The sequence below is a fragment of the Mastomys coucha genome, unplaced genomic scaffold (assembly GCF_008632895.1).
Source record: "Mastomys coucha isolate ucsf_1 unplaced genomic scaffold, UCSF_Mcou_1 pScaffold17, whole genome shotgun sequence".
Classification (NCBI taxonomy): domain Eukaryota; kingdom Metazoa; phylum Chordata; class Mammalia; order Rodentia; family Muridae; genus Mastomys; species Mastomys coucha.
The window spans coordinates 27,586,740-27,598,711 of NW_022196899.1; positions in this window are offsets into that span (position 1 = coordinate 27,586,740).

Consider the following 11,972-nt stretch of genomic DNA (forward strand, 5'->3'; position numbering starts at 1 on the left):
AAAGGTAGGGCATTTCCACCCCATATCACGCCCATCCCCCGCTCCCTCCTCTCTGCAGCAAAAGTAACTTCTAACGCTTTAAACCAAGCAGGCTTTCTGAATGGGAATGCTCCTAATTCAAATACTCCCCACTCTGAGTTTTCCCTGGCCGAAGACTGTTCTAAAAGACACCCTCCCCCACCTACCTTATCCTTTTGAAGTGATTGCTCTTTTTCAAGAAAATTCCATTTGAGAAGTCACCTTTTTGAACAGTAATTTATATTACATTCAGTCTTGAAAATCAGCGTGGTCATTAGCCTCTTCCAGCCAAGCGACTGTGTTATTAACATGTGGCCCCAGCACATGGGTCTTGTCTTCCCTTGAAGTCAAGGGATAAAGCAGCAGGGGGGACTGGGGGAGAGCGGCAAAAACAAAATGGCAAAAGGGGATAGGGCCTGTCTGTGAAAACTGTACCTCAAAGGAGAATATAACGAGAAATCCCTGACAGCTGCCAGGTATGGACCATTCCAAAGATGAACAAGGAACCAAGGAACGGGAACACAGACCATCCTTGTCATGAGACAAAAGAGCAGCTACTGGTAACGCTGGAAAACCTGTGTCATACTTTTGGTTGCGATGTCCTGCTCAGCACAAAAACAGACTCAACGAGACCTAACTTCAAGCTTTCTTTCATAAAATAAAGGCACATGCCTTTAATCCCAGCAGTGGGGAGATTGAGGTGGGCAGATTTCTAGAGTTTGAGACCAGTCTGGTCTACCTATGGAGTTCCAGGCCAAATAGTGCTACAAAATAAAACCTTGTCTCAAATGAATTAATTAACTAACACATAAGGCTTTTCAGCAAGCATCTTCTGTCTGCAAGGCCAGCTCTCCCTTATGCTTCTGGGTAAACAGGCACGGTGAAAATCAAAGAGTAAGGTCAGTGGTCTTAGAGAGAGAGTCTTAGCTGAGAGCTTTGTCTCTCAGCTCCTCTATAATCCCTCCCCAAAGAATCAGAGATAGCCCTGTGCCATGTAGCTTTCTGCACTCTCATTTTAAGTTTAACCCACAAAGCATGGCTTTTCAACCACGGGAAGATAGTTGGGTTTAAACAAAACTGGAGTGACATGCACGCCCGCCCAGGCATTGCTTCATCCTAACATCAAAACCCAGAGACAATTAATTACCTCACTGCCGTCATTGGGAAGAAGTCTGGACAAATGTTTCTTTCTTTAACACAAGCTTTTGTTTAGAAAAACAACTTAATTTTTCCTGGAGGATGGAGCTTAGTTGATAGACTGACCAGTAAGCATGTAGCCCCTGAATACAATCCTGCCTTCCCAGCACTTGAGGGGTAGAGACAGGAGAACCAGCCATTCAAAGTCAATAATCTTCTCTATAATGAGTTCTAGCCCAACCTGGGCTATCTGGGACTCTGTTGTGTAAGAGAGAATGTTTTGTGGATTCTGACAGATGACATCTTTAGAGTCTAGGCATCAGGGGATGCTTGACTGTTGAGAGAAGCAAAGAGTGGAAGGCTCAAGCTCCTGCTTAGCGGACTATAAAGGAGACAGTGAGAGGAGCCATGGGAGGGCTAGGGTGAGGGGAGAATCATGACCAGGACAGTAAAGACATTATAGTTCCCATTCTACCAAGCCCAAGCCCAAGCAACAAGGGTAGTGAGTTCTCAAATACAGTGGGTGATGGTGTAAGCAAACAAACCAAAAAGGGAAAGAGCAGAAATGCGGGAAGGAAAGCGGTTCGTAATCTCACACCTTGGGAGTCCCCTGAGCCTAGCGTGGAAGCAAAGTCCCTGGGAGACCCAGGCTCCTCGCTAGGGTTTGCTTTCAAGATGCCATCCTCCCGCCTCCACACTCACTACCAAACAAACACAGAAATCCACTACTGTTCTCCCCAGGCACTCCATTTTCTTCCAATCTGAGAGCCATTTGTGTGTATAATTGAAAATTAGCGGTGCAGCTGTTTGGAGAGAGTAATTTATCACCGCGCATTGTTCGCGCCTGACACTTAGACCTGGCTCTAACAAGCCAGTGCTTGCTGGGGGCTGAGCTACAGAGAGTGATTCGGGGCTGTAATGCTGCGTCTCCCCTGCGTTGTTGCTAATTGTAGCCTCTTTTTCTCCATTGAATTGGGAGTTGAGTAAAAGAGCCTGTTTGCTGTGTGGGTGAGGCTGCCAGGGCCGCCGGCTATTATCACAAGACACTCTTGATCTTTTGAAAAGCAGGAAATAGAATTTTTCTCCAACAGGGAAAGTAATTTGCGATGCGTCCATTAGTTCTTCATTAAAGCAAGATTAAATTGCACGGCAAATCACATCTGTGTTGGGATGATTAAAGGGTGGCATTTTAGAGGCCAAAACTAATTACTAGTCAAAATGAATGGGAGTGAAAAACAGTCGTGTTTTTACATTAGATAGTGTGGCTTGTAATTAGATTCAAGCTAATTCCACTATTTCTTCTCCTTTAATGAGATGAGCCTGTCCTCATCTTTTTCTAGGCCATGCTAACAGCCCCAAATGTATAATTTTGATAATACTAAGAGTTTACTTTATTGAAATTTCTTTGCTACCTGCCACAAGTGACTTCCCTCCACAGTGCTTTATTCCCCAGAACACAAGCCTCTGGCGACCTAATTTACAATGAAAGCCATTTTAAATGAGTATGTATGTACATCGTGAAGTTATTGGAATTAGCTCTCTGTAGAAATTTGTTCAGATCAAATCCGTCTAGGCTTGACAGAAGAGACAAGAAGGAAGGAGGTTTAGACAGACCACTGGAGGGCTTCAAATCCACTGTGTACTTGGGTGGGTGGTTTTTTTCCTGCTCTTTGATACAATTGTTCTCACACCTTCTCTGTTCTCAGCTTTCCCTGTCATTAAAGCATGCTCCGATGGATTGCTGTCTGGGTTCAGTTTTTATTTTTGTTAAAAACAAACCTTAGGAATTATAAGAATCGCATTAAGAAACTTAAAATGTACAAGTCTTTGAGTCTTGGTATTTCTCTGAAGCGAGTTAAGTTGGCTCCATTTTAGTTTTTCACAGTGGAAAAATAGAAATTTCAAGGGGAATAAAACAATCCCACAACATTTTTGGATGGAATCATTAGATAAAGTCATTGGCAGAAAAAAAAGCAAATGGACATCGGGGCTTTGAATGGGGACCTCTGCCCACCACCCTCACAGCCGCAGCGGCTTTGTCTGCCTGAAGACAAGTTCCGCCCTGGAATCTCCAGAGTACTCATTGTGACTCTGACCGTCAGGCCAAAGGCCACACTTTCTTTCCCAGTGTCTTTGTAGAGCTGAACACCCATGATGGCAACAGGGCATTAGAAAACTTCCCAGGAACAAAGAGGGATGAATTGCACCAGGAACAATGTTTTGCAAATCAAATTTCTCTCCATATTCTTTCAGTTAAATTTATAGGATGATGGCTACATCCCACAGAACAGTGATATAGAAAGACAAAGACAAAAGAGTGCGCTTTCAAGAATGTAGGTCTGTGACTGAAATAAGAGCCAAACAGTAAGAATGAACACGGGCCAAGTGTGGGCGTGCTCCCCAAAACCCCAAAAGCTGAGACAGGAAGGTGGAAAGTTCAAGGCCAGGTTATCTTATACAGTGGAACACTGTCTCCCAAATAAAAAGAATCGATTCCATATTCCTGAGAGCCAGTGCCTAGAGTAGACACGTGGAGTTCATATTACCACGTTTGCCTATTTATTCTGTTTATCACCCATTCCAGCTGGAGTCAACATGTTCCCTAACTTCCCATCCTTTAGTTGGGATAGCTATGAGAGTCACTCCTTTTCCACTGCAGTTTGGAATCTGTTTTCCAGTCTCTAATCTTCTCATCTTATCATTAAAACCTAACAGTGGCCAGAGAGGCATCTGAAAGAGCATTGTGGAAGCATCAGGGAGCTCAGAGTAGTGGTCATCTATCAATCGCCACAGTCAGGCATCCTGTGTTTTCCTGCGTGTGGTGCTGTGGTGCTCTGGCCACAGGCAAGTGAGCAGTAAAGGTGTCCTTTGCTACTAATTCAAGAAAAGAGCTAAGCCAGAGTCCATGTTCCACTCACTCTCCTGTTAGCCAGCTCAGGGCAGCAGTGTCCTGCTTAAAAGATCTTGCGGGAAGGGTCACTAGAAAGAAATCTGATGTCAACTGCCTCCCCTGGGAGGCTGTGTACAGAGCCTTGCGTCCACTGACTTAGAACAGTGCATGAGAGAGAGGAGATGCTGCCAAGGAGTTAGAACTGAGGACGTTTTAAGGACTGACCTCAGAGCTTGAGTCTGCTGAGCAAGTCTACCACTGAGCAACAGCCACAGCCAAAGGTGCTTGGTCATCATTCAAAAAAACATAGCACTGGCTACCCTTAGCACAAACCTCCTTCCCATGGTTATCAAAAACAGACAATAACTATTGCCAATTTATATTGAAGGCTCCTGTGTGCTAGGTACCTTGTCTGAGTATTGGAGGTACACCCAACTCTGGTCCCCATGGAATCTACAAAGCCTAGAAACATATACCACCAATAACTTAACAATTGCTCTTAAATAAAGAAGAGGCTTTTTAATAGCACAATACACTGGAGGTATGAGAAGGTGGAGTGAACCACACGTCTGTTGTCATTCTGTTGATGAAGTCCAACTGAGATTCAAAACCGAGTGATGCCTTTCTGTTCATTAGTGATGGTTAGCTATACTCTCTGGAGCCACAGAATCTCCACAGGAAGAACTGCAGGACCTCTGGGACTGAATGATCATCCGTTTGAAGGACAGCTACCGGCTGAAGGAAGATGTCTGCACTTCCACAGGATGGAAACAAGATGTGAGAATCGTGTGTGTGTGTGTGTGTGTGTGTGTGTGTGTGTGTGTGCAGTTGTTATTGTATTCAAGGCTTGCCATTTTACCCTGGGGCCGTACCATGTGGCCGAGATTAGACCCTGCTTCTAGTTTTCCACTGTCTGATGAAAATGCAGCAATAGCTACCATCCCTCCACAGCTTGTGCTGAGAAGCACACGGTAGCTGCAGAGAGCCTTCCTGGAGATTTCTATGATGCAGTCTCCCGAGCTCGGTCACCACTCAAGAACCCAAAGCCCATTTGGATGTGATTATTTTCCAATTATTGGCTTAGTCAGAAAAACTGTGGACACAAATAGCTGTTCTTTGTATCCTCAGAAACTAAGAGGACTAAACCTTAAATTGCAGCAGAAGGAACTTATTTTAGAAAAAAAATTACTACAGCTATTATATTGCCTGCCTATAGGTAGGGGGCAGGATTTAATTAGCACTGTGGTTAGGCCTTTGCCCATCTATTGAGCCCTGATTGTTGATTAGACACAAAATCAAAAGACTACAAGGTAAAATCCTTTTTTAAAAAACATGCTTGAGTCATTTGGGAGGCAGAGAATGTTGAGATGAGGCTTGGCCATACAGCCCAGGCTGACCGCAACTTTCTGCATCCACCTAGGAGGCCCTCAGATAACACCCAAGATGGTTCAAGGTCTTCTGTGCCAACTATAGTCTAGACAAGGCTGTGTCATCCTTGAATCTGTTGGCAAACAGCAGAGGCAGATCTTGATTCCAGCCTATTCTAGACAGGCTGGGCAGGGAGAGTGGCAAGGGTCCATACGTGTGGAACAACTGTTCCAAAGCAAATGAAAACAAGCATGCTACTGTGGTTTCTACCCAGTTTCTGCCTCAGCCTCCATCATCCCAGTGCACATATCTATAGCATGAATGGTATGGGGAGGAGAAGAAAGAAAGGAGAAGGGAGGAAGAAAGCAACCCAGAGGCATTGTAAGTTCCTCATATAAGGCTAAAGTGTAAAACGGGTTAAGAGCCCTTCATACTTGTTCCCAGAGGTGGGAGCTGTGGGGAAAGAGCTGGAGCACAGGAGGCATGCACCTGCAGTCTCAGTGCTGGAGAGGCTGAGTACTGAAATTCGAGGCCAGCTGACGCTACACAACAGGCTTCAGAACAGACAGGACCACACAGTGACACCCTGTCTCAAAAGGCACAAAGGAGCAAGTCACAAAGCTCTTCAGTTAAGAGCACTTGTTGCTCTTGCAGAGGTCCTGGTTGACTCCTGATACCTACATGGCAGCTCACAACTGACTGGAACTCCAGTTCTAGCCCATCCAATGCTTTCCACTGACCTTAATGAACTCACACCCACACCCAGGTAACACACATACAAACAAATAAATAAGTGTTTAAGTAAATAAAGTACATCACAAAATGTGTGCAATATAGAATATATACATATTACATATAGAGAGGTATGTATTGTAAAATTTTATATATAGTGTTAAGATAGGGCTTGGGAGGTACCCTTGCCCCATACAGACTTGTTTAATATGTCAGAAAGGAGCAAATATGGAAGAGTTTCTAAACTTTTTTCACTTTTTATTTGCATGACATAACTTATAATTTCTAGAGTTATTTCTTTACAAACAGAAAAGGAGGCATGTGTCACTGAAATAACTTTGAAGACCTGACATATCTGTGTCCAAGCTTGGGTAGAAAGCCAGGTCAATGTCTGAAGCCTAGAGAGGACATTCCAGAGGCAGAGCCCCTGTGAGGGACCTCTGCAGAGCTGCACCTTCTTCATACTCACACGAGAGTTAGCCTGGGGACATGGCCAGAGCTAGGGACCAGAACACGACAGCTTACAGAGCAGAAAGGGCCCTGTAGAGTGGCCCAGTGATGCCAGGGAAGGAACCTCACCTTCCACACTGGCCCTGACCGATGCCAGGAATGAAAAATACTCCTTCCTGCCGAATGGCTTCTTTAAATGCTTATATAACAGATCAAAGGTGTCGAATGTACAGAACAGAAGCCAGTTCAACCACTGGGTAAACTGCCAGCAGAGACAGTGCGAAAAAATTTCCTCATACTGCACCCAGATTCAGAGGAGGCCCTAAATATGCAAGCAACCAAGGTAATCACTCTTGAGAAGTGGCTACACCAGCAGTGCTGGGCATCTCCTAGCAGCCGGGAAAACTGAGCTGGGAGAGTCGTGAACTGTTCAAATCATACTCTCCTGCTGGTAGAAAGTCTAAGTCTAGCTGAACACTGTGGCTCAGGCCTTGAATCATAACCCAGGATGTTGGCTGGGATGACCGAGGGCTCAAAGCCAGCCTGGGCTACGCAGAAAGACTATCTCCAAGAAGAAAAGAAGTATTAAGTGTACCAAAACACATCGCCCATGCAGGCTTCTCTTGATATACAATTTCTCCAAGAGGAGGTGTGTCTGTGCACGTGACGTGACCACACTGATGTGGCTTCGGGTGTTCCCTTGGGTCTTGTTTACAGGTAAACTCTCCTGATGGCTGTAGATTTGTTCTTTTGGGGCAGAGTTACAAAGCTAGACTCTGATGCAAAGTGAGGCATGATGGCTGTAGAGATGGCTCAGCAGCCATGAGGACGAGAATTTGGATCCCAGCACCCACTAATAAGCCAGTCTTCCTACGCATGTTTAGAACCTCAATTCCACGGGTGTGCAAAGGCAGGTGAGGATAGGAGGGATTCTGAGGCTTCCTGGCTTATGGACCCCAGGATCAGGGAGAGATCCTGCTTCCAACAACAGGCAGAAAGTGACAGAAGGGGAAATATAATGCCTTTGTGACCTGTGCCCGTGTGTGAGCAAATACATATACACAGGCATATACAACACAAATAAACATGAAAATAAAATGTTTAAAACACAATGCATTAACATGGAAGAAAACACCCTACCACCTTACCAAGTATGAGCCAGACAACAAAGCAATTATTTATAAAAAAAAAAAAAGATAAGCAAGTTGCCTACATTGCCATTAGCAAGAAACACACATTTTATACTCTGACTTATCTCCCTATAACCTTTTAAGATTAAGTGAATTATCTGTTCAAATCTAGGTTTATACCATGTTAATTGAATTATGCCCCTGTTTAATTTTTAAATTTATTTTTATTTATGTGATAGTGTGTGCATGCACATGTGTGCACACATGTGTGTGCCATGTAGGCTTGTGTTGCTTCAGAAGCCAGAAGAGGGTGTCAAGTGCACTGGAACTAAAGTCATAGGCCATTGTGAGCCACCTGATGTTGTGGATACTAGGAACCAAAGCACTTTCTGTCACAGAACCATTTTCCCAGGCCCTTAAATGAGTAAAGGTAGCAGGAGGCCATGATAATGAGAATAATCAAGACGTCTTTTAACGGAGGACAGTACTGATATAGAATCGAAGTACCTTTTAAGAATGAAACCAGTGTTGGGGGAAAGAAAGGACTAAGGGATGGCTGAGAGGAAAGAGTTTCTACTGGCAAAGGACTTGAGGGCTTTTACCAGTACCTACACCAGGTGGCTCCTGACTATCAGTAATTCCAGCCAGAGGATCCAGCACTCATTTGGCCTCCAAGGACACTGCACCTTTGTGTATATATATATAACTCCACACAGATACATACAGAAGAAGAGGAGGAGGAAGAGGAAGGGAAGAGGAGGAGGTATAGGCAATTAAATGCTGCTAAGAAAGGGAGAGTCAGTCTTCTCTAGGAACAAGCCTCCTATAGGTTCTCCAATCCCAATCAATCAGCTTTAAACACATAGGCATATGAGCAATACTCAGCAAGCTGTGTTTATATACTTATGTATGTGTGTGAATATATGTGTACGTGTTACAATAATAACTAAGGAAGAAGAGGTCATGAAGTTGAGAGGGAGATGAGGGAATATGAGAAAAGTCAGAGGGGACACATATGGAATGGAAGCTATATGAGTACAGTATGCATGCATGAAATGCTCAAAAGAACAGTGTTTAGAAGTGTAAAAAGAATGAAATGTACTAACTGTCCTAACTGACTTTGACAATAGTTGTAAAGGAGAGAGAGAGAAAGAGAGAGAGAGAGCAATGCTGACACATAGAGGATAATGTCAGTACAATAAAAGTCTACATGTGACATACGAACTGTACATGTGTGTACATGTCTTCCGCCTCACAGAAATTTCCTGAGCAAAGAAGAGTTCAGTAGTTCTCAATAGGTGGAAAGAGAAGGGAACCCACTACCCCGTTGATGTATTTATTTATATGCACATTTATATTAAATACTTCCCATAATTCTGTGTGTTATTTGTTGCCCTCCCCCAAATTCATATGTGGGAGTCTTAGCCCAGCCAGCATGGTTCCTTCTGGAGTGAGGAAGTAAAGAAGTTAAAATGAAGGCACAGGGCAGGGCATTCTGACCTTGAGAAACTCTGGAAAAACTAACTTCTGCTACGGAAGCCACCCAGTCTGCAGGCAAAGCTGAGCAAGACCATGTATTGCTTTTGAATACATGCCAAAAAGTAACCCGTAAGAGGTAAGTGCCGACCATCGCAGGAAGAAAATAATGGTCCACCAATTTTCTCCTCTTAAAGGAACTTCATCAACAAGCCTTTCAGGCTTTGTTCTAGGAAGACAAACATTGCCAATACCACGAACACATTAACTGTCTTAAATTGTCTTTTAAAAACACTTTAAAATATACACACCGTATCATGGTCTCACTCTTATAATGTGTTGGCACTATCCTTTACTAGGTACAGGAAGCACACAGGGCGGCTCCATCCCCACTGATCTCAAGAATTCTGTCCCAGTTGGGGAGTTAACCTTCATTGTTTTTCCTAATCTTATCAGCCAACCAGATTCCAGACAGCTCCATTAACAGGGCAGGATTCATCCAAGTTGGCTAGAATGTTCTGTGGAGCTGTTGACACATAAAGTTGAAGCTATTATTTGCTTCCACAGACAAATATGTAGACTATTTCTAGCAGAATGATCCAGGGCTAATAATTTAAACCTGACAGGGTCACCTGAGATGGCGGTGCTTCTCAAGTATAAGATGCATCAAACAATCGGATGAAAAGAACCAGAGAAACTCTCAGAGTACTTGACCAATAACACGGCATATAAAAGCCAGGAGCGCTTCATGAAGGTACTGAAAAGATGTGCTTCGCATCCTAACACCGCAAGACACTCAATGCTCCCTCATTACATACGTACGGGGTGCCAATGACAACGGCTGCGGGGGTTCACTCTGGCTCTGGCTCCATCACAATGAAGCCCCACTTTTAAGGACTTATAATTCAGCCAAAATAATTTGCTGCAGGAGTGTTTCAGAAGGCCTTTCTTAAAACCCTTTCAGTAAACTCCAGCATCAGAAATTCTGAGCTCTGAAGAGCCTGCCACTTGTAAAGCAGGTCTTATGGGGCGTTAAGTTCTCAGTCACGTGGGCTTTATTCCTGTTATGTGAAGTTCTTCTAAATCACATCTTACTTTGGCTAACAGGTAGTAATAGGAAATGAAGGGTTTCAAAACTGATTCCTTTGGCTATTTCTCATTAAGAGAATGACTAGAAAAAGCATTTGAATATAAAATGTTAATGAATGCTTGCTAGGAAGTCATAGGCAGGCCTGAAAATCTAGACCTAGAAAATAATACAGATTATATTTCACCTGAACTATACAGTAAAAGTCAAGTGTCTGGAGAAGTTTAGTAACTTTTCAAGGTTCTAAGGGAATCATGGGAAATACTATCATAGACATATCAAATCACTTAACCCAACACTTGAAAACATTGTGCCTGGAAGGTCAGATGCCTGGTTGGCCTTGTTCAACATGAAACAAACTCAACAGGATAAGGAATGAAATTATGATTGTATGATATGCTACCAAAACAAAGTCCCTTCTTGGGAGGTTCCAACCATCTTACTATATTGTGAAGCCTGAGGAACTCACAGAGCCCATCTGCTTGTTTGCTTTTGCTCTGTGCATTCACTACTTTCCCTGTTGCTGGGAACAAATATTTGCCAAGGAACAGTTTGGAAAGGTTTGCTTGCTTTGGCTTTGGTTTGAGGGTCCTCTGCCATGTGAGGGGATGTGAGGCAGCTAGCCATGTTGTGTCTGCTATGAGGAAGTCCACAGAGGCCAGGGCTGCTCTCAGCTCTGTCTCTCCTCTTTATTGAGTCCAGGACTGCAGTTCATAGCACAGCACTGTCAACACTCAAGAGCGGGGCATCCCTCCTCAGGTAAACTCTTCTGAAAACATCCTCAGAGCAACTCAAAGGAATGCTTTCTGTGGTGATTCTAAAATGGACAGAGTTGACAGGAAGATGAACATCACATTCTAGAACTCCAGCCTGCCATCAGCAGCTGTCAACCACAAAACTAAGGTCACCAGTCAGTAGTGTAACCCCTGGGGCAGAGGCTTTCTTCAGAGTGGAAACCACTGGGCCAGAATCCCAGCATCCTAAGCCAGACTGGCTGACCCTGTGAAAGCCCAGCTGTATGCTGATACCCTTACACACTGTAAAGCTTGGTAACCACTGAAGACACCTACCTGCCAGGAGCTATAGGTACAAGTCTCTTGGATAGAATAGCCACACACTTTAGATATTAAAATATCTTTCATTAGGCATCAGATTGTGGATGACACATAGTCAGACAATTATAGTTCAATGGAGCCTCAGAGAAATGGCTGTGACACACAGAAAGACTGTGCTGTCCTCAAGTGTCCAAGACCCCAGTGCTAGGAAGAACACATTGACACACATTTTTGCAAAAGCAATTCTACTTTAAGAATCAGGAAACTGGTCTGGGCTGGGGAGAGCAGACTTTGGGCGCAAGCTCCGCAGCCAGTCCCACAACACCCAGAGGAAGCTCCACTCCCAGGAGCTCTGACACACCCAGGATCAGAGGTGTGTTGACACACCCAGGATCAGAGACCTTGGGCGCAAGCTCCGCAGTCAGTCCCACAACACCCAAAGGAAGCTTCATTCCCGGGCGCTCTGACACACCCAGGATCAGAGGTAAGCAGGAACAAACAGTTGTTCCAACACTGGGAGTAACTGGGACCAGCTTGACCAGGCACACAGGAACTCAGCCTGCCCAGTGACTCAGGTTCCTTCCGGTCTGTCTGGGTTAGTGTTCTGAGCAGACCTTGGGCACAAGCTC